Source organism: Eumetopias jubatus, unplaced genomic scaffold (genome assembly GCF_037043125.1).
Source record: "Eumetopias jubatus isolate StellerSeaLion01/CBP00866 unplaced genomic scaffold, mEumJub1_p1.0 scaffold_6, whole genome shotgun sequence".
Taxonomy (NCBI): Eukaryota; Metazoa; Chordata; class Mammalia; order Carnivora; family Otariidae; genus Eumetopias; species Eumetopias jubatus.
This window is the reverse complement of record NW_028274812.1, coordinates 126,996,902-127,019,350: the sequence shown is the minus strand read 5'-3', so window position 1 is coordinate 127,019,350 and position 22,449 is coordinate 126,996,902. Positions and strand designations below refer to the sequence as shown.

General features: G+C 39.8%; 1 protein-coding gene and 1 non-coding gene across 9 annotated transcripts in view; one reads left to right on the top strand and one right to left on the bottom strand.

Moving 5' to 3' along the window:
* FARS2 (phenylalanyl-tRNA synthetase 2, mitochondrial) overlaps positions 1-22,449 on the bottom strand; it is a 537,047-nt gene that overhangs the window by 366,986 nt on the left and 147,612 nt on the right. The window lies entirely within an intron of this gene.
* On the top strand, positions 21,314-21,420 carry LOC114223922 (U6 spliceosomal RNA). The gene has a single exon (XR_003612265.1). It is a non-coding gene; the product is annotated as a U6 spliceosomal RNA (small nuclear RNA).

The following is a 22,449-nucleotide window of genomic DNA, read 5'->3' as shown; positions in this document are numbered from 1 at the left end:
TTGTTGAGAGTTTTTACCATAAACAGATGTTGAATTTTGTCAAATGCTTTTTCTACATCTATTGAGATCATATGATTTTATCCTTCATTATAGCGATATAGTGTCTCACATTGATTTACAGATGTTGAACCATCCCTGAAACCCTAGAATAAATCCCATTTGGCCACAGTGTATGATCCCTTTAATGTACTGTTGAATTCAGTTTGCTAGTATTTGTTGGGGATTTCTGCATCTACGCTCAACAGGGATAACAACCTGTACTATAGTCATACCTCATTTTTTGTGCTTCATTTTCTTACACTTCACAGAAATTGCATTTTTTACAAATTGAAGGTTCGAGACTTCATTGGAGAAGTAATGTGTGGTGAAATAGCAAGAGAACTAGAATTAGAAGTGGAGCCTGAAGATGGGGCTGAACTGCTGCCATCTCACGATAAACTTGAACAGATGAGGAATTGCTTCTTACAGATGAGCAAAGAAAGTGGTTTCCTGACATGGCATCTACTCCAGGGAAGATACCCGTGAAGACTGTTGAGATGGCAACAGAGGACTTAAAATATGACATAACTTAGTGATAAGGCACTGGCAGGGGGTGAGAAAATGGACTCCAATTTTAAAAGAAGTTCAACTATGGGTAAAATGCTATCAAACAGCATTGCATGTTACAGAGAAATCAATTGTGAAAGGAAGAGTCAATTGATGCTGCAAACTTCATCACTGTCTTATTTTAAGAAATTGTCACAGCCACCCCAACTTTCAGCAACCACCAGCCTAAACGGTCAGCAGCTAGCAACACTGAGACAAGACCATCCACCAGCAAAAAGATTACAACTCATTGAAAGCTCAGATGATGCTTAGCATTTTTTAGCAATAAAAAATTTTTAATTAGGGTATGTACATTGGGGTTTTTTTTAGACATAATGCTATTGCACACTTAATAGACTACAGTATACCACAAACATAAATTTTATATGCACTAGGAATCCAAAAAAATCATTTGACTCACTTTATTGTGATATTCACTTAATTATGGTGGTCTGGAACTGAACTTGAAATATCTCTAAAGAACAACTGTAGGGGCGCCTGGGTGGCTCAGTCGGTTGGGCATCTGCCTTCGGCTCAGGTCATGATCCCAGGGTCCTGGAATCGAGTCCCACATTGGGCTCCTTGCTCAGGGGGGAGTCTGCTTCTCCCTCTGCCTGCCGCTCTCCCCCTGCTTGTGCTCTCTCTCTCTGTCAAATAAATAAATTAAATCTTTAAAAAAAAAAAAAAACGACTGTAATTTTCTTTCACTGTATTGTCTTTGTCTGGTTTTGGCAGCAGGGTAATGCTGACCTTGTAAAATGAGTTTAAAAGTGCTCCCTCCTGTTTTTGGAAAAATTTGAGAAGGATTGGTATTAATTCTTTAAATGTTTGGAGGAATTCACCAGTGAAGCAATCTGGTCCTGGACTTTTGTTTATTAGGAGGTTTGTGATTACTGCTTCAATCTCCTTATTCATTAATGGTCTGTTCAGATTTTTTTTTAATTTTTAAGGAGACTCCACACCCAGCATGGAGCCCAACGCAGGGCTTGAACTGAAAACACTGAGATCAAGACCTGGGCTGAAATCAAGAGTTGGGACACTTAACCAACTGAGCCACCCAGGCGCCCCACGTCTGTTCAGATTTTCTATTTCTTCATAATTCAGTGTTAGTAGATTGTATGTTTCTAGGAAATTGTCTACTTGTGCTAAGTTGTCTAATTTGTTGGCATGCAATTGTTCATAGTAGTCCTATAATTTATATTTCTAAAATATAGTTGTAACAGCCCATCTTTCATTTCTGACTTTATTTATATTGAGTCTTCTCACTTTTTTTCTTGGTAGGTCTATCTAAAGATGTGTCTATTCTGTTTCTCTTTCAAAAACAAAAAAACAAAAAAAACCCCAACTCTTAGGTTCATTGTTCTTTTCTATTTACTTTTCAGCCTCTATTTCACTTATTTCCACTGTGACCCTAGTTATTTCCTTCCTTCTATTAACTTTGGGCTTCATTTATTTTTCTTTTTCTAGTTCCTCGCATTGTAAACTTAGGTTGTATGAAATATTTTTTAGTTCTGAATTTTAGATGTTTATCCCTATGAACTTCCCTCTTAGAACTGCTTTTCCTGCATCTCATAAGTTCTAGTATGCTGTATTTCCATTTTCATTTGTCTCAAGATATTTTTTGATTTCTCTTTTGATTTCTTCTCTGACTTACTGGCTATTCAGTAGCATGTTGTTTAATCTCCATGTTTATGAATTTTCCAGTTTTCATCTCTTATCGATTTCTAGTTTCATATGATTGTGAGCCGAAAAGATGCCTGATATAATTTCAATCTTCTTACCTTTATTAAGATTTCTTCTGTGGCCTAACATATGACTTATCTTGGGGAAAGTTCATCAGTGCTTGAGAGGAACATGTATTGTAGTGGATGGAAAGTTCTGCAAATGTCTAGTAAGACCATCCAGTCTAAAGTATAGTTATAAGTCCTATGTTTCCTTATTGGTTTTCTGTCTGCATGATCTACCCACTAATGAGAGTGGGTACTGAAGTCCACCACTATTATTGTGTAGTTGTCTATTTCTCCCTTTAGGTGGGTTAATATTTGTTTTACATACTTAGGTTCTCCTATGTTGGGTGATGTTGAGTGATCTCCTTTTCCATTATATAATGACCTTCTTTGTCTCTTATTACAGTCTTTTCTTAAAGTCTATTCTGTCTGATGTTAAGTATAGTTACCCCAGCGTTTGCTGGGTTTCTATGTGCATGGAATATCTTTTCCCATTCCTTTACTTTTAGTCTGTGTGTGTCCTTAACCCTGAAATGAGTCTCTTAAAAGCATCATATGTTGAGTCTTGTTTTCTTTTATCCACTTAGCCACTCTATGTCTTTTGATTGGAAGATTTACATTTACATTTAAAATAATTATTGATAGGTATGGACTTAATACCCTTTTGTTGGTGGTTCTGTAATTCCTTTGCCCCTTTCTTTTACTCTTGCTCTCTTCCTTTGTGATTTGATGATTTCCTCTAGTGGTACGCTTAGATTCCTTTATCTTCATCTTTTGTGTATCTACTACAGGTTTTTGTTGTGTGGTCACCCAGAGGCTTACATAAAATGCAGTAAGGTTGTAACAATTTATTTTAAGTTCTACATTTTTACTCCCCCATTTATGTTTCTAATGTCACAATTTATATCTTTTTATCTTGTGTATCCATTAACAAATTACTGTAGTTATAGTTATTACTACTTTTGTCTTTTAACCTTCATACTAGACTTGTAAGTGATTAACCCACCAACACTACAATATTATATTACTCTGAAATTAACTACATAATTAACTTTATCAGTGAGATTTATATTTTTTTATGTTTCCCTATTACTAATTAACACCTTTGTATTTCAGCTTAAGAAAGTTCCTTTAACATTTATTTTAAAGCCAGTCTAGAGGAACTCCTTCAGCTTTTTCTTATCTTTTCTTCAATTCTGAAGGACAGCTTTTTGCTCCTCCAACTGGATGAATTCCACTGCCCTGTGTTTAAGTTCACTAAAGCTCACTAATCCCTTCTTCTGCTTCATCTAGTCTGCTGTTGAACCTTCTGTTGAATTTTTGTGCACAGTTACTTTATTCTTCAGTTCTGCGATTTCTGTTAGGTACTTTCTCATATTTTCTATCTCTTTATTGAAATTCTCACTTCATTTATGCATTGTTCTCCTAAACTTGTGAGCATCTTTATGACCATTACTTTGAACTCTTTCTCAGGTAAATCATTTATCTCTTGTTTCATTAAGGTCTTTTTCTGAGGTTTTATCTTGTTTTTTTCATTTAGAACATATTTCTCTGTTTCTTCATTTTCCTAACTGTCTGTGTTGGCTTCTGTGCATTAGATAAAACAACCGCCTCTCCCACTGTTTATGGAGTGGTCTTGTGTAGGACGTGAACCTTATCATTCAACCCTGCCCCAGCTCTAGGTTGTTTCTCAAACCTTTGTGATTGTCCAAGCAGCCTTCTTTGTTCTTAGTGACTCCCAGTAGTTGAAGATGTTGCAAGACCTGTCAGTGACCCAAAGGAGAGGATCTCAGTCAGCACCTAGATGTAAGCTGATTTCAGAAGCCAGACTGTAAGGTTGTGACTTTCAAAGCATGCAAATATATTTCTTTCAAGGAAAGACTGGGAGGTAGGAGGACAGCCAGTTAAGAATTGTTTCTTTCTTTGCTACCGTCCTGTTAAACCCATGAACACAAGCCCCACTGGCCACAACAATCAAACGATTGTTCTCTGGGTGAGAGCCACAAAACCAAGGGCACCAGATGAAGATCACCATTTCCAGAAGATGTAATATGGCTCCTGTACCACTCCAAATATCAAAATGAGTGCCATGTAAAAAATTAATGAGCACTACAAGAAAGAATCCTTTTATACCACCGTTATTTAAGGACAATGAATGTATAAAATAATTTTTTTAAAACTGGCTTTTGGAGGCACCTGGGTGGCTCAGTCATTAAGCGGCTGCCTCTGGCTCAGGTCATGATCCCAGGGTCCTGGGATCAAGCCCCAAGTTGGGCTCTCTGCTCGGCGGGGAGTCGGCTTCTCTCTCTCTCTCCCCCTCTGCCTGCCTCTCTGACTACTTATGCTTGCTCTCTCACTCTGTGAAATAAATAAAATCTTTAAAAAATAAAAATAAATAAAAACTGACTTTTGTATTAACAATATGGGTATTTCAAAGTGACACTTGGAGGTAAAAACAAATGGCCCCTGCTTCATGTCACTTACAAAAGGTACAAGAAAAACAGCATATGTCTCATCAAATGCCATCCAATTAGATATTTCTTAATTGGATATTTAGGTTCTGTGTGAACAATAATATCCATATGGTTTTATTGTAATATTATGTATATACATATATATGTATTAAATTGGCTTTATGTTCCCCTCATTCTGGGACACCAATGTCATTACATTGTTACCAGGAACAAATGGAATCCTTTCTCAAATTCCCACTCACACAAACAAGAAATACTTGATCATTTAGGAATTCAGAGCCTAAAGTCAGAGATTTAGTCCAATGTAGTAATTTTCCTGGGGTATTCATGGGTCAAAACTAAGGGAAACAAAAGCTAAAGTAAATATTCTCTCAACCTAATAGAACACAAAGCTCAAGGATGTCTTATCAATCCTGGTCCTTCCATAACACACACTAAACAAATACGCTGTTGAACAGGTGAAAGATGAGCACCATGACTGTTCTCTGGTCTTACGCAAGATGACAGCCCTACTGTGTGTGCTCACAAAGGAGGAGAGTGTCCTTCTCCAGCTGTCATGTTCTTGCTGGTAATATTAATCATACTTCATACTTGTAAGGTGTATTATTATTTTTTAAAGAGCAGTTTCTTGACCCATTCATTATCCTTTTCCATCTATCATAAGAACCTCCCCACCATCACCCACAAATCCTCCCACTCCTGCTATGAACATTTTACACAAGTGGAATATAAATCCCTCAGAGTGTCTTGCCCAAGCTTTCACAGTTAGCATATCATAATTCTGGGAGTCCATTTGTGCACTACAGGTTTCAATTATTCATTGTGGCCAATCTAGTTTTAATAGATCAATCAGAACACTGGCACGTCCATGCAGGTTCAGAAAACAAACAAACAAACAAAAAGCTAGGGGAGGACAGGGATGGTTGACGTAATAAACCCAAAACCCACTAATGTTTCCCCAAAAGCAGCATATATTCTTTTAAGATTTAGGGAGGTATACAAGTAAATATATTAATAGTTATGTATTAGTTTAACTGTGTACTAGAAAAATATGTCACTCCCATATCAAACCCATAACTTCAGAGATAATAGAGCTTAGGACAATGCTAAGTAAAAGAATCCAGTCACTTTAAGACTATTTTTTAAAAATTATTAATATCTAACAGTATATACAGTATAGAGGAATAACCAAAAAATACTTGTAACATACACTAATGACTCAAGTTTGGAAAATTCTCAAAGAAAGAAAAGCAGTAATTTGTAAGGTCATCTGCACAATACAACACAAAAGAATAAAACCATGTGAACAAATCAGCTATTATTTCTAGAGCAAATATAATATTGGAACTGGATGAGACTTTACAGATCAACAAAACCAACTCCAAGTAAGAACATGAAATCCAGAGAGGGTAAGATCCACAGAAGCTAAGATTACTGAGCCAATCAGCCACCACGCTGGGACTAGAACACGCAGCTTACCCGATTCCAGGGACCTTTAAGTGGCTGCCTCTCTCTTAGCTTTATGTTTGAGAGACATCCACTGTTGAAGAAATTAAACCTGATTTCCATTAACTGCACACAATAGGCTATGTCATTTGTTTTTCTACTAGGATTTCTTATTTCTCTGACATTTTCTTAAGTGTCCTCGCACAAACGCAAATGACCCAGAATACAAATTCCACCACTACCGCAACTGCTTACAAAAGCCAGGGCAAGCAGTTCACGGATGAGAAAAGAATGAATATGAGAAATTAATTCCAATCAGGCTCAAAACTTAAAATGGATTGCAAAAGCCAATTAAATTTAAAATTTAGAGAGTCAAAGGGATTTTTCAAAATGGCCCACATTTTTAAACACACATTTAAAAAGCAAATAAAAAAGCAAATGGTCAGAAGAATAATACACATCTATGCGAAATCGTAAGTGGCCAAGTGTAAAGGGGGCTTGGATGATAGCAGGATGGAGTTATGCAGGACTGGTCTGTGGTTGGTAAAGCAGTAGTTTTTCTATTCAGCCATTTAAAGATATCCATTGGGGAAGCCTGGGTGGCTCAGTTGGTTAAGCGTCTGCCTTCGGCTCAGGTCATGATCCCAGCATCCTGGGATCGAGCCCCAAGTCGGGCTCCCTGCTCAGCAGGGAGTCTGCTTCTCCCACTCCGTCTCCCTCTGTGCTCACGCTCTCATTCTCTCTCTCTCTCAAATAAACAATAAAATCTTTAAAAAAATAAAAATAAATAAAGATACCCATTGATCATTGGTATAATCTATGTAGTCTGCCTTTCATAGTAATGCTAAATACCCACCATGCCTCTAGTTCCCCTGAAAGACATAACGACCCTACAACAAATTTTGCTGCTGCCACGGCTGCTTGCACTACCTACCACTGGTTAACAATTCTGGGTCATTTACTGTATTTGCTGCCTTACTGAGTGCTTACCTTACTTACTCTATGTCTCCATTGAATCCTCACAATCCTTATTATTTTCCCATTTCTCAGATAAGAAACCTGAGGCTTAGAGAAGTTAAGTCACTTGCCACTCACATGGTAAGTGGTGGAATCTGAATTCAAACCAAAATCTGACTCACGGACCCATCTTACAGTTTCTGTGGTAATTTCCACGACGGCATGTATATTATCATCTCTTTGTCTTCTGTGTAGCAAGAATCCATAGAGTCGCAAGGATGGGGTTAGGAAGTGAATATAAAACGTGAACAGGGGTGAGCTGCCATAATTTCATGCACCAATACTGCTTTAGGCGCCCTATATAAAATAGTGCCGGTTTATCCTAATTAAATCATTAGTGCACGAGGTGCAATAAATCTCTCAAAAAATAATTAAGTTTGCCTTTCAAATGCATGAATATGTGTAAGGGCATCCGTGCGGACAGTTGTTTGGGGAGCGCTACTTTAAAACCAAACAGAGGCTGCATGATGCTTTGCCTCATCGACAGGAAGGCAATGAATGGCAGAGGCCACACATACTTCCAAAGACAAAATGGAGCGCAAGGAGGCGGGTATTCCTGAGGCCCCTATTATATGACACCCATGCTTGATGCAGGTTACCTCAACCCTTTCCTTCTTCACTAAAGGAAAGAACAGAACCAAATGAAAAGAGCAGTAGAAATGTGGAATTGAAGTGCTTCAGCGTTGAACAAATAAATGATCCTCACAGAGGTGAGAAAGCAGAAGAAATAGTGCTCAGCTCCAAAAGTGGTTCAGAAGAAACCGTCCAGAAAGAAAAGACATGGATTTATGACATTGTTGTTCACTGTATCACACTCTGAAAGATGAAACAGCATAGCAAATAATCAAAATAAAACCTTCATTCAAGGAGCCCCTGAGGTGACTGGGGGCTGCTAAAGGCAAGGTCCCTCAAAGACATCCAGTGAGGACACGTTAAGCATGTGGGTTGCACAAGAGCCCATGTTCACTTGCTTTTTAATTTCCTCTTTATGCTGCTGAAGTAACTCCACCTTTCCTGCCTGAAGTGTCACGCCGAGCCTGACCTCATGGTGAAGGAAAAAATTAGGCTCGCTCTCTGAATAACCCAAACAAGCTAAGAAAGTACTGGAACAAGAAGGCAACATTCAGAAAAATACATCTGAAACAGATATAATATTTTCGAGTTACAAAGCATTTCGGCATTTAGAACACTGAAACGAGTATGGTAAGGTCACTTCAACAGCATTTGAAGTTCTGACCAGCTGGTACACCAGTCAGCCACCCAGTTCAGCTCATTCTAGGTTCTGAAGTCAGTCTTTGCCTAAGGTAATAGAGCAGAAGTCTAAAGCCCTGTGGGACAGCACTCTTGCTCTGCCCAGTAGCAAATGCAAGCACAAGAGTAGTGAACATATAATCCAAGATCATGTTAATGGGAAAGTATTGCCAAGCGACACAGCCAAATGAAACAGCTTCGGTAGAAAGGCTGAGAACAAGAGAGAAATGAGGTGATAACTATGAATTCAGGCTATGCAGACCAGCATTTTAATAAAGAGGAAGAGGGAGGAAGTGAAAGGAGAAGGGGAAGGAGAAAGAAGACAAAGGAGGGCAGAGATGGAAGAGAAGGAAGAGGAAAGGAGGAAGACCTTTCAAAGCTCAACAATGGTGCCTCAGTAACACTTCGGTCTGCCGATGTGGTGTTTCAGAATGAAGCTTATGCCTACAAGTCACAAAATATTTCAGCAAGCTGACATTTTTTAAACTGTTTCATTTAGCTGTATGACTCTATTGGAAAGGATGTGACTCAAAAGATTACCAGCTTAATTAGATGGCAAAAAAGTAAAAACAATAATAGTCTTTGAGTAACAAGTAAAGAGAATTCTTTGGCAGTTGGGGGGGAGGGGGGAGCAATAAGAAGGGGGTAAAGTGAAAACCCAAAGGTGCCAACGGAATATGAGACACTTATTAAATAGCTCTGCATGACAAAGCTTCTTTCTGATGGATTTTGAAATTTCCTGGAGCTGGGAACAGGATGCCAGAGAACTAAGTTCTACACAGAGGAACGGCTCAGAACAACACCTCCCCACTGACAACAGAAAAAGGGACCAGAGAGGAGACAGTTTCATTCAGAAATTTTCCAGAATGACTGCACTGCAGATTACATGAAACAAATCCTCTCCTCCTTCTTACTCACGAAATTATCAGCAAATTCCCTATCGGTCATAATGACTTTGTTATGACGGGCCTCTTACAGGAACTAAGAGAGGTTCCCACTTACGTGTTCTGCTGAGCAGTAGGTGAAAACAGAGGGTACATCAGTGAACACGGACATAACGTGGACCAGAGAGACTTTTTTATTCTAAATTGTATAGCTTCAAAACTACAGGCCAGTATAAAATCAGTGCCATCTAGAGGCAAAGAGGATAGGGAACTGCTACCACTGACGATGGTGCACAATCTCTTCAACAACAACAAAAACCACTCTTTGCTAGTCCTCATGAACCCATTTTTTAAAAGATTTTTGTCTAGGGGCGCCTGGGTGGCTCAGTCGGTTAAGCGTCTGCTTCAGCTCAGGTCATGATCTCGGGGTCCTGGGATCGAGCCCCAGCAGGGAGCCTGCCTCTCCCTCTCCTTCTCCCTGCCGCTCCCCCTGCTTGTTCTCTCTCTCTCTCTCTGTCAAATAAATCAATAAAATCTTTCAAATAAATACATACATACATACATAAATACATTTACTGGATAGTAATACTTTATAAATTAGAGACACATAACTGATACCAGTTGATACTTATTTTTCTTTGTAGACTTCTTCACCCCTTTAATTGTATGACTTTCAAAGAGATGAAAAGTAGGGTTTTGGGGTTTTTAATTTTATTTTAGGGAGAAAGAGAGCAAGCATGGGGGGAAGGGCAGAGGGAGAAAGAGTCTTAAGCAGACTCCACACCGAGCGCGGAGCCCCATGCAGGGTTGGATCTCACGACCCTAAGATCACGACCTGAGCCAAAACCAAGAGTCAGATGCTTAACCGACAATGACACTCAGGCGCCTCAGAAGGAGGGTTTAAGATAAAACAATCCCAAAGACACAAGAGAGAGAACATTAAAATTGCTTGTTCAACTCAAGTTTCTGAATTATCAGTAGACAAGTATTCCTCTCCCTGCCAAAGGTAATTGAAAAGGCCACAGCAAGAAGGCTTGGAAATAAATAAATAAAAATAAATATAGATAATAATATATAAAAATTGGTTCACTAATTGTGACAAATATGCAATACTAATATAAGATGTCAATAACAGAGGAAACTGGGTGTGGGATACACAGAACTCTGTATCGTCTCTGCAATTTTTCTGTAAAACCTAGAAAGATTCTAAAATAAAAAGCTTATTACAAAATTGAATATAGGGACTACAGACTCCTTTGACGTCAGCTGCTAAAGAGAGATTAATGCCCAAAGAGCAATATTCCGAACTCTTAATGTGAAGGAAGACAGGCTACCATGATTTGTAATCAACCGAGGAGCAACAGGAAAGACCCCATAACTTCAAGAATTAATACCACCATCACAATGCCTTGAACATAGCAGATCCTTAATGCATGGCTTCTTAACTACCTGATGAATTTAGAACTGCCTCCATAGGCATGTGCTGAGTCAAGAACCAAACCTTGGAGAAAGTACTAGCTGTTCTGTCTAGTCAGAGACTAGACAGAGTCTTCAGAGACTTCAGAGACTAATCAGGTATGTCACTCCTTAAAGGTGTCTGTCTCACCTACATTACTTCTGCCAAGAAAAAAAAAAAAATGACCTTTCCTTCTTACTGAAAAAGAGAAATCATCAGATAGGAAACCCCTTCCATTCCCAGTTATTAAGCATTTGCCTTGCAGTCATCCTTCAGTCCTTCATGTCCACCTTAATTTAAAATTTAAAAAAAGAGAGAAAAGAAAAGAGCCCCTTCCTCTGGTCAGGCGCCAGGCCTTCCAGTGACAAGAATATACCTTCTCCCCATCACTCTCTGTCTCCTCCGAAGTTCTTACTTAGAAATCATCCCACATCTCTTCTTCTTTTATTCTCTTTTCTGGCTCTTTCTCCTCAGGACAAATATTTAACTCTTCCCTTTCAACAGTCCACAAAAGACACAAAGCTCCCTGTCATCCCATGTCATGCTACTACCACCCGCTCTCCTCTGCCCAAATAAGTTGGCTGCTCTTTCTTGGTCGTATTCACAGCTTCCGTTTCCTTCCTTTCCTGTCACAAAATATTTGTATTCCACAGGCCTCATTTTCAGCTTTGTTCACTTCTGATTCTGCTTACACTCCCCTAGATGACTATAGCCAAACTTTTAGCTGCAACTCTGGCCATTGACCGTAAATCTCTACCTCCATCCTAGGCAACCGTGCCAGGGCCCAGACACATCCAAGTGCCTGCCTACTGAACAAGGCCACCTGCAAATCCTCCATCGAGACGTATCCCAAACTCAACTAGCTCTCCTGACCCCAACCCCAGAACCTACTTCTCCTCCTGTCATCCCAAACTCGAGGAATGGGACCAAGAAAGCAGATCAAATACTTTCCCCTTTCCCTCACTTCCCTACGTGCAGCCACCAAATCCTACCTTTTTAACATCTTTCAAGTCCATTCTTTCTTACCTGCGATCCCTGTTGTTTCTTTGGCTTGGCCTGCATTGGCTTTCTCTCAGATGATTATAAATAATCTTCTAACCAGTCTCCTCATGTCCAATGCTAACTACACTGCTCCATTCCATGGGCTAACCTAACAGAATTATTTTTCTAAAATGCCAATCTGACTTGCATCATTCTCATAACTTAAAAATTATTAAAGACTCCTTAGTATTTTTAAACTAAAGCTCAAATTCCAAAGTTACATAGAAGACCCTTCATGAAGCAGTTTATACTTCTCTCTAACTTCATCTTCTATTATTTCCCCTTGCTCCAGCCACCCCACAACACATGTTTCCTCATGCCTTCAAATATGCTACTACCACAACCTGGAACAGAACTCCCCTTCTCTGCCAGGACAACTTCAAATTTCTCTCGAAGATTCTCCGGTAAGCCTCCTACTATTACCCCAGGGATAAACATTTCCTTCTGCACCTTGGCCATATCTCTTTCACTGTACTGACTGTTGAGTTTCTAGTATATTTATCTGTCTCCTTCATCAGGCCATAAACAACAGGAACAGCACTTAGTCAAGACCTTAGTTTACAACTATCCTGTTTCTGCTGTGGTTCCTAAGAACACATGGCATCCAAACACAAAGGCGATCTATATCCAACTCAGCTCAACAAAAACCTGTCACTAAGCAGATCGCCTCTGAGCCCCAGGGACTAGCCAGTCACCTGGAGAGTGACAGATAAAGCCTGTAATTCTGATGAAAACAGCCCCATATATTTGGCAGGCTCACTGCTTATTAATTCTTGGTTCACAGGCAGGGAAATAAGAATCACTTCTAAAAAGAAGCACTTTCACATATCTTACCATAGGAACTCCCAAGCCCTCATTCCCCCTGAATACAAAAAGCAAATTCAACTACGTTATTCAAATCCAACTAAAGCATTTCAGCAAATATTAAGTATTCAAATCACTTTGGAGAAAGGACCAGGATGTCTTAGTGAGATGAATAGACAGACATATTAAAGGCATAGCAGACTCATCCAAGTGGATTTCAGCTGCTAATTTCCACAGTTTTTAATTTCTTTAAACAATTGGGCCCTAAGTGAAATCTTCTACTGCTCATCATTTGGGAAGACTTGTGTTTGAAAGGGCCCAGTTAAATACAACTCTGTCCTGAGGTCTCTGTGGGAAGTCCACTACTGTTCTAGCTAATTGATACTGAAGCAGTTTTGTCATTCCCTGGATTTTCTGTAACGTACCACATGCCAATTAATCAAGTTACAGAGATTAGCAGAGGGGAGGGAATGCATTAAAGCTCTGCACTGCAAAAGTAGACTTTATTTTCTCTCCCTACTGCTTATCTCATTTCCTCTCCTTGCTACGGAACTTTGTGCCAGTGGAGTAATGGGAAGAGATTTGAAACAGTCAGTGTTCTGCGGTGAAAGATGCTACAAAAATACACTGATAGTTGAAAAGCAACTTCTGCCAGGCAGTTGAACAAAATATTGGCTGTCAAGGGGGCTCTACAAAATGAGAAGCTCGAGTTTCAAACGCTTTCTCAGGGAACCCCCCATACTAGACCTTCATTTGCAAACTCAAACAGGTCCCCATTGAACAACACAATCTTTCCAAATCTCCCCTAACTGATGCCTCCATAAAAGAAAACTCAAGTTAAATATATCATAGAGGCTATTCACTTCCTTGTTTAGTGACAAATCACATGTTCTGAAGAAGCCAGCGTCAGGAAATCCTCAAAACAGCAAGTCGGCGCCCACCTGACTCCACACAGCTGTTTTCCCCGCACGCACAGAGGCTGTGCTCTGCAAGAATGTCAGGGGAGCGTCATCAGTGACTCCTGGCTCCCCTCCCCAGAGATACTGCCAAAGGCTTCTGGCTAGTTCGGAAATCTGGTCAGCTTTTTTGCCTGCCTTTATTAACTCTAGCATATCATGACAAGTTTATTTTTCAGCACTTTTCTTCTCTTAGGGGTTCTCCTAGGGGTACCAATGGGAAAAGGAAGTAGATTAATATTCTGCCAAGCTCTAGCCTATAGAGAGAAAACATCAGAAACTTCAGTCCATCAAAGCAAGGAAATTACGTGAAGCTGTACACAAACTAAATGAGAGATTAAATGTTTGGGCGTGTGGAGGCAAAAAGCAACAATGGCAACAATAAAAAACAGGCGGCCCTGGCAAGAACCAGTTCTCATGACAACCCCCTTTTAAAGGGGAAGAAAACGTCATCCATTCTGCTGTCACCTTTCAAATGGTGATCTCTCGTCACCCTCTTCCTAGGTCATAATGACAGATAAAACAGAGAGAAAGAGATTCCATTTTCTTCTTCGGGTGGCTAAACAGCTCATTCACGATGCCAGTGGGTGAAATATAACAGGACCACGGCCCCATCTAAATTCTATCACCACTCTAAAGGGAAGATGACAGAAGACATATTACTAATCAGTCAACAGAAAAGATAGCAGTGGCTTTAAGTGAAAGGAAGGAAGGAAGGAAGGAAGGAAGGAAGGAAAGAAAGAGAAAGAAAGAAAGAAAGAAAGAAAGAAAGAAAGAAAGAAAGAAAGAAAGAAAGAAAGAAAGAAAGAAAGAGAAAGAAAGAAAGAAAGAAAGAAAGAAAGAAAGAAAGAAAGAAAGAAAGAAAGAAAGAAAGACAAAGAAAGAAAGAAGGAAGGAAGGAAGGAAAGAAAAGTAAAGTAAAAGTAAAAGTAGATCAGATCTAAAAAGCAGGACCCAAAAGGTACCTGACTCATGTTGATACACAGCTGGATCTATACTTAACCAACACAAAAACGGCAGACATCTATTTTTATGTTAATATAAGGGGATGGCTGGAAAGTGAACATTTGCCAGGCACCTCCCACTTGTCAGGAATCATGCTAAGTTCTTTAACCACAACTCAGGAATTGTACTTGTTTTAATTAAGGAAACCAAGATTCAAAGTGGGTAAGTCATTTATCTAAGGTCACCAGAGAGTAAGTAAGTTGCAGAGCCTGGATTTGACTCCCCTCACACCAGCTCAAAAGTGGGTGATATTTCCAGAGTAACAGGCACTGCTACCAGAAACATTTTCCATCTATGAGGCCAAGACCCACAGATGGGCTCAAACAACCCAAAAATTCAAGTCTTCTATTCAATCCCAAAGGGTGAAAAATGCAAAATTTCATACTTTCACACTTTCATGTGCAAATAAAGGTAACTTACTAGTAACTGACTACGTTGTCTACTAGGAGTTACTTCAAATGTGGCATTCACAGAACAAAATTAAGGACTTAGGAGAATTGACTAGGGACTTCCAGCATGCCACTACAAACTCTGGCTGCCCAAGAAGAGTGTGATGGTTAATTTTATGTGTCCATTTGACTGGGTCAGAGAGTGCCCATATATTTGGTTGACCATGATTTCCGGATATGTCTATGACAACGTTTCTAGATGAGATTAACAGAATCTGTAGGTTGAGTAAAGCAGATTGCACTCTCCAGTGCGACTGGGCCTCATCCAATCTGTAGAAGGCCAGAATAAAATAAAAGGCTGAGTAACAATTTTTTTCCCTGTGCCTGACTGTCTTTGAGGCAGAATGACAGTCTTCTCCTGTCTTTGGACCTGTGGATTTCAGCTGGAACTTATACCATGAGAAGCATGGCTTTGGACTCAGACTAGAACTCTATCACTGGCTCTCTGTGGTCTGACTTCTCAGCCTCCATAATCATGTAAGCCACTTCCTTACAATAAATCACTTTATATAAATCACACACACACACACACACACACACACACACCCTCTAGGGTTCTGTTTCCAAAGAATCCTGGCTAACACAAAAAGACAACACCAAGAAGCTCTTATAGCCCTGGAGCACACTGAAAAGTCAGAATCTCCACAATTCACTAGGAGGAGACTATCAGTTAATCTTCAGTGGTATCCTAGGTTGGTTGTAGATGTCAAATGCTGGTAGAGCTTTTGAACAATAAATCACTGTTAGTCCTATCACTGTGGATATATTTATTGTGGATTATTTGACAAATGCTATAGTATATATTGATGCATGATGGAATCAACATCTAACAACTAGATTTTAAAATTATATTTGATACTTTGGTTCAAATAAGAATCATTTATACCACTGTTATCAAAGCAGATAGATATATATTCTACATGGTCCCACCATCAAATTCCCTAAGAAATGACACATCATTGTTATCCCAAGTTTTTGCATGGAAAAGATAACAGAGTTGGGGCAACTGAACTGAGGGTCCTTCACCTCACTAAGAGTCAATCTCCTTAAAATATTGAGAAACGTCACCTGGATGATAAGGTGATCCCAAATCCCTCTGAAACTGCCTCTCACTCATAATCTTATAGTGAGAAAGTTATTCTTTCCATTTGTCTCATGTAAACCCTTCTCTGTTTTGATTTAAGCCTAGGTCATTAACCTTAAATGAAACATACCATGAATTATCTAAACCCCAATACATGCCAGGCCTCCAAGAGTCACCTTTTACTGGATGTGTGCTAAGATATGATCCCCACAAGACCCATACAACCCAACTCTGTACCTGAGTCCAATCTCAAGGTAGCTCTCTACCTTACAAGCTTCCAAACATTGAACAAATATTTCCATTTCTTCGATCTGGAATGGTCACTACATAGGAATGTCCTGTGCCCCAAGATATAGGCTCTCAGATTTAGGCAGAAATTGTTCCCCTGACTTCCCCAAACACATTCAAGTCACCCACCTATTCCTAGACAGCCTCTGACTCTTAGCTCTTGACTTCAACCTTGATCCTCCAATCACCCCAACAGCCAACATCTGGTCATTCCCAAGTCAGGCAGCATTCTCTGTCTTCCTATGGCTAACACTCACCTCTGCTGCTGTTCATGTAATCCACCATCAAACATAATCCCAGCCTGGATCCCAATGCGATCTAAGAGAGGTATTATAAGAAACAGTAGAAGTGGGAAGAGAGAAATGCTAAGAGAATAGGAACAACACTTCTTCCGGTTTACTACAGATGTACAGGCTGGGAATTATCAACATGGAGACTGAACTATCTCCTTGACAGTGACTTCTAATCCAGGAATATATCATACCCCTTAAACTACATACAAAATCGTGTGTGTGTGTGTGTGTGTGTGTGTGTGTGTGTGTGTGTGTGTGTGTGTGTGTGTGTGTGTGTGTGTAGTATCCAAATCTCTCAGCAGATTCCCAAATAGTAAAAGAAAAAGGCTAGAAATCATTGCAATGATGAAATGCTATCAATCATATAAACAACATTTAGAAAGTCTCCATATAGGTGAAAAATAGCGTTGTCTTTAAATGATATATCTAGTTTAAGAAAATTGTTTTATCTTTCAAATTCATTCCTATTAACTAGTTTATAATTTCAGAGACCTACTGCAGGATGAATGTGGGGGATGACATTAGACAGAAGATTTGAGGACAAAGTTTCAGAAAGAAGACACCTAAAGTGCCAGTCAAATAGCAGGAGCATCATCTTTTCCATCTAAGAGCAGACTCAGGTATCTGAACTGACAATTCAAGAAGATGTGCATATCACGGGTTACTAGCTGGTTCTGAGGCTGGCTGGTACAGCAAACTCCTTCTCATTACCTTCCCACCCATACCTACCAAACTGAAAATGTGAAATTACACCACCCCTTCCATAGAAAGTAGGTTTCTGTAATGTGCACCACACAAAGAAATGCAGTCTCCAGCAAGGTGTGAAGTCTACTGTGAAAGAGCATAATATCACTGTGAAAATATTTTTGCTACTTTCACACATCACTTCAGCTAGTACAAAAAATACTGCTACTGTAATTATGTGGATTCAGTAAAACCTAATGAGGCCCTCTTGGCCTCCAACAGCAAATGCAGAATGTAAATGATAATGATTTTCCTGAGATCTTCAAGGATTGAGATGTGGAGGATATTCATCTGTTTTTCTCCAGATCCTATACTGGTTCCAGCTTTTACCCTTCAGAATATCCTCTGTCCTTTATGCACCCATGTACTAAGAACAAGCAACTAGACAGCTTGTCCACAGCCTAAATTATAATCAGAAATTTTAAATTAGAATCAAGGACAAAAGTCTGTGCCTCCCTAAATGTGACTTGCCCTAGCAACCTATTTATTGGGTGAATAACAGCCTAACTTCCTAAAGACTTCTAGATATTCGGGAAAAGGAGCAAGTTGGCTGTGCTAGTTATCAATGTATTGCCTCTCAGACACAAATCAATCCACCATTGACTGCTCTTGAAAACTGAGTTGGGCCCTTCAAATATTTTTCCTTTGCCAGCAGCACCGTCAGTAGAGGTCCCCAAAAAGGCCCACATTACAAAGGAATTCCTGCTGGATCCCAGGTGTCCTGTAGCGTAAGCAGGAGCACTAAGCTCCCCAGGAGCTCCCACAGTGGACAGCTGCTTCCGCCACGGCCCTTCCTAGGCAATTTTATAGCAGAGTGCTTCCTACAAGACACCACCCTCAAGTAGCTTTCCTCGGCCCCTCAAAAAGCAGATTTCCAACAAGTTCCAGAATGCAGATATCCAGCAATTTCACCAGCATGAAACCACTACCACCTCTGTGCCATTCAGTGAGCCACAGTTGGGGGATGGGGGCGGAGGACTCTTCCTTAGGGGTTCAGTGTCAGTCTTAGGGGTAGCAGCTGCTCATTTATCTGCAAGTCCTATGCTCTCTAGAGTTCTCTTTACTTCTTACTAGCCAATCCCTCATTGCCCCAATTTTCTATGTTATAGTTAATAATTCTTTAAATTGAGCTTTCCCTGATCCATTACTATGTGGTTTCTGTCCTGCAATCCAGCCCTGAATGATATACCTGCTCCTCTGGAAGGCTGGAACATGAGAAATAGCTCTAAGAATGTCCAGCTAGAAAAGCTGACAGGTGAACTGCCATGCACTTAACTACATTAGCTGCCATTCTTTGCAGACTGGAGGCTGGCAGACCAGAACGAAGGAGACATCCAAACACCACATTTACCAACTTCTACTCTGTGCAGGATCCTGGGCTGAACAGGAGACACCCTTAAGGAAGTGACCAACCAGTTGGAGAAACCAGACATATACAAAGTAAAAGTTCAAGGCGGGATGTACTGAAAGCTCAGTGAGGGTCATAATGCTATAGGTAAGTGACATGGTCTCAGGCTAAGAGGCTATGAGTTTCTATTTTGTCATAGCAAGAACAAATTATCTGCAAAAGCCTTGTGCCAGAGAAAACAGACTGGTCTCTCTTTAAATGGTTCTCCAACCCCCCCTTTGTCCTCCAATAACGGGGTATTACTCAAATCCAATATATTGTGGACTCCTGGCTGTGACCAGTTGCCTTCTGCTTCACTGTCAAGAGACATACCTAAGTAAACACTCGAGTGGAGAAAAGGAATATAAAAAAAGAAAAGCCATTTCAATTTAAGTGTGTCTTTGACAGAAGGAGTCCTTCCTAAAAGAGTTTAAAGAGGAGATTAGGGAAACATGGTGACTATAATCTATCAAGGCCAAATAAAAGTGCCTTCAATAAAGCCCCTCCACATGAGGCTATTAAGGAAACCCAATAACCACATGGTGGAGAATAAAACCTTGTCATTCACTGAATGATAGAAAAGTGATTCAGGGTAGAAAGCAGGAATAAAGAGACTACCTTTGGCTCACCACAAGAGTAACAGTGGGGAAGCTCAGGAAAAGAAGCCCAAGAACAGGAGGGTTCTAATGAACCATCTGGAAGGTGGGAGAGAATATCAAAGGGAGCAAAAATGAAATTTTCTGATGATAAATGAGAGTGGTTTTCTAACAAGGATGAACCACAAAGGATGCCAAAGGGGTTGTTTGAAATGAAGGATATCTACTCCACTTGGATTGAATAATTACAGGCAAGGAGCACAATCCATGGAGGGAACCCCTTAACCACACTCCTACAGGAAGAAATGGGGAATGCCAGTGATTATTTTTAAAGAATAGGCAACTGAGATGGGATGGAATATGAACTGGACCTCTGAATGAAGTAGTATTTCAGTAATGTGTTGTGGTCCAAATTATAACAAAGCTTACTTCTCTGTATACCTTTACTTACCTCTTCTATATAAACATTCCCCTTTGTTTCTGTGTGAATATGCATGAATCACTATTAATTATAGAACGTTTACAACTTCTCAATAACATAACTATGTCTTCATTTATCAAGACATACGTGTATTTACTTAGAAATATAAGACTTTACTTTGTATTTCATAGGCTGGTAAAAATTTCAAAGAATTCTAGAACTAAGATAAATTTGGCAATGCTTTATTTTGGAAATACAGGCATATTTTTAAAATACCACCACCATCACTTCATAAAAGAATATTTAAGTAAGTAGCAAGGAAATCATCTCGGGAAAAGGAAGAGTCCTTTGAAGTGAACAAATATACATTTATAAAACTTGCTACATTCCTCTTATATCAGTAATTTTCCTGTAAGATCCACAAAAACTTGGTCATGGACCAGGACTTAAGACACTCAAGTTCAAAAACTACCAGCCAAGAAAACAAAGACAAGAGAGATACACAAATTCTTAAAATTAAAAGAAAAAGAAGCAGTGAGAAATTTTTTTTTATACTACTGAAGACAGAAATAGGAAGAAGGGAAGGCTGATCATGAATAATCTTAAATTCAGGAGGAAGTGTGGCTTGCATATATGTGTACGTGATAAAACTGACCCAGAGGAAGTCATCAAAGGGGAATGGAGACAATGAAGACACACTGAGGAAACAAAGAGTCTGCAGCCCAGAGTGAAGAATAAATTGCATAGCATCCTACCTCCTCCACGGCCCCTCGGTGCACTCACTGTGCTCAGAGTGCATTCCCAGGAATCGTACACAGGGCACAGCTGGCGAAACAGGACAAGGCATCTCCAGGGACAAAAGGAAAATATAGCTTCTCTGAACACGGTCCAGGTATGTACTTATTAATTTTTTTTAAATCAGATTAAATAGATACAGGATTTGGATGGGCTCCCTCTGGTGGGTCTGTCAAACACATGAGATTTGCTATTCTTTGCAAAATGAATGCCTCACATGTTTGGTAAAAATTTAGTTTGAAGCAACCGAACAGTGGTGCTCAAACTTTTTAGTCTCAAAATTCCTTCCAGCCTCCAAAAAAACTCATAATATTTGGCATTATTTGCAAACAATAATGGTGCCTACTATCACTCACCTTCCCTTTACCTGCCAGGTAATCAGTGTCTTGAGTTTGATTTTTATCATTCCCATATATTTTTTCACACCTACCTACATATTTATCTAACAAAAAAAAACAAAACACTGTATGTGAAATGGCGGGGGAACGGGTGTGAAAGAGAGAAGGAAGGAGAGCTAGAGCAAGTGAAAGAGACAAAGCATGAGCAAGTACACAATGAGAACACTTGTTATTTGGGCATATTCTAAAATATCTATTAAAGGGTGCTTGGGGTGCTCACTTCGGCAGCACATATACTAAAATTGGAATGATACGGAGAAGATTAGCATAGCCCCTGTGCAAGAATCACACACAAATTCGTGAAGCATTCTATATTCTTTTGAAGAAGGATAAAATATTAAAGTGCTTTCTAGATCTCAAAAATTAATTAATTAATTAAAAATAAAAATAAAGGGCACCTGGGTGGCTGAGTCAGTTGAGTGTCTGCCTTCAGCTCAGGTCATGATCCCGGGGTCCTGGGATCAAGTCCAGCATCAGGCTCCCTGCTCAGCGGGGAGTCTGCTTCTCCTTCTCCCCCTTCCCCCAGCTCATGTGGGCTCACTCACTCTCTCTCAAAAATAAATAAATAAAATCTTTTAAAAGAGAGAGAGAGAGATCATGGGCACCTGGGTGGCTCAGTCGGTTAAGCATCTACCTTCAGCTCAGGTCATGATCCCAGGGTCCTGGGATGGAGCCCCACATCAGGCTTCCTGCTCAGCGGGGAGTCTGCTTCTCCCTCTACCCCATACCCTGCTCAAGATCTCTCCCTCACACTCTCTCTCAAATAATTTAATTAATTCATTAATTTAAAAGATATAGTCAAGGGGCACCTGGGTGCTCAGTTGGCTAAGCGTCTGACTCTTGATTTCAGCTCAGGTTACAATCTCAGGATACTGAGATCGATCCCTGAGTCAGGCTCTGCAGGAGCAGGGAGTCTGCCTGAGATTCTCTCTCTCCCTCTCCCTCTGCCCCTTTCTCCCACCAAAGTCGTGCATACATGCACACTCTCTCACACTCTCTCTCCCACTAAAAAAAAAAAAAAAAAATGGATATCATAGTTTGGTATCACTCATAACTTATTGATTCCCTGAATATTGTATTAAAACCTCATCCATGTTAACATAGATGTTCTATGTTAGCTGCAATAAAGTACTCAATGTACAAATAGAGCCAATTGTCCTTTATTCTTTACATTTAAAGAAAAAAACACCAGATTACAGAGTATACAATCAAAAAAAAAAAGACCAAGTAACTCTACAAAGTGGTGGCAACTATATACACTCCCAAAAAAAGGATGTAAGATTTGTGGTTCCTCTAGATTCTTGCTATTGTCGAGGTTATTAATTTTTACTAATCTAATGGGTTTGGA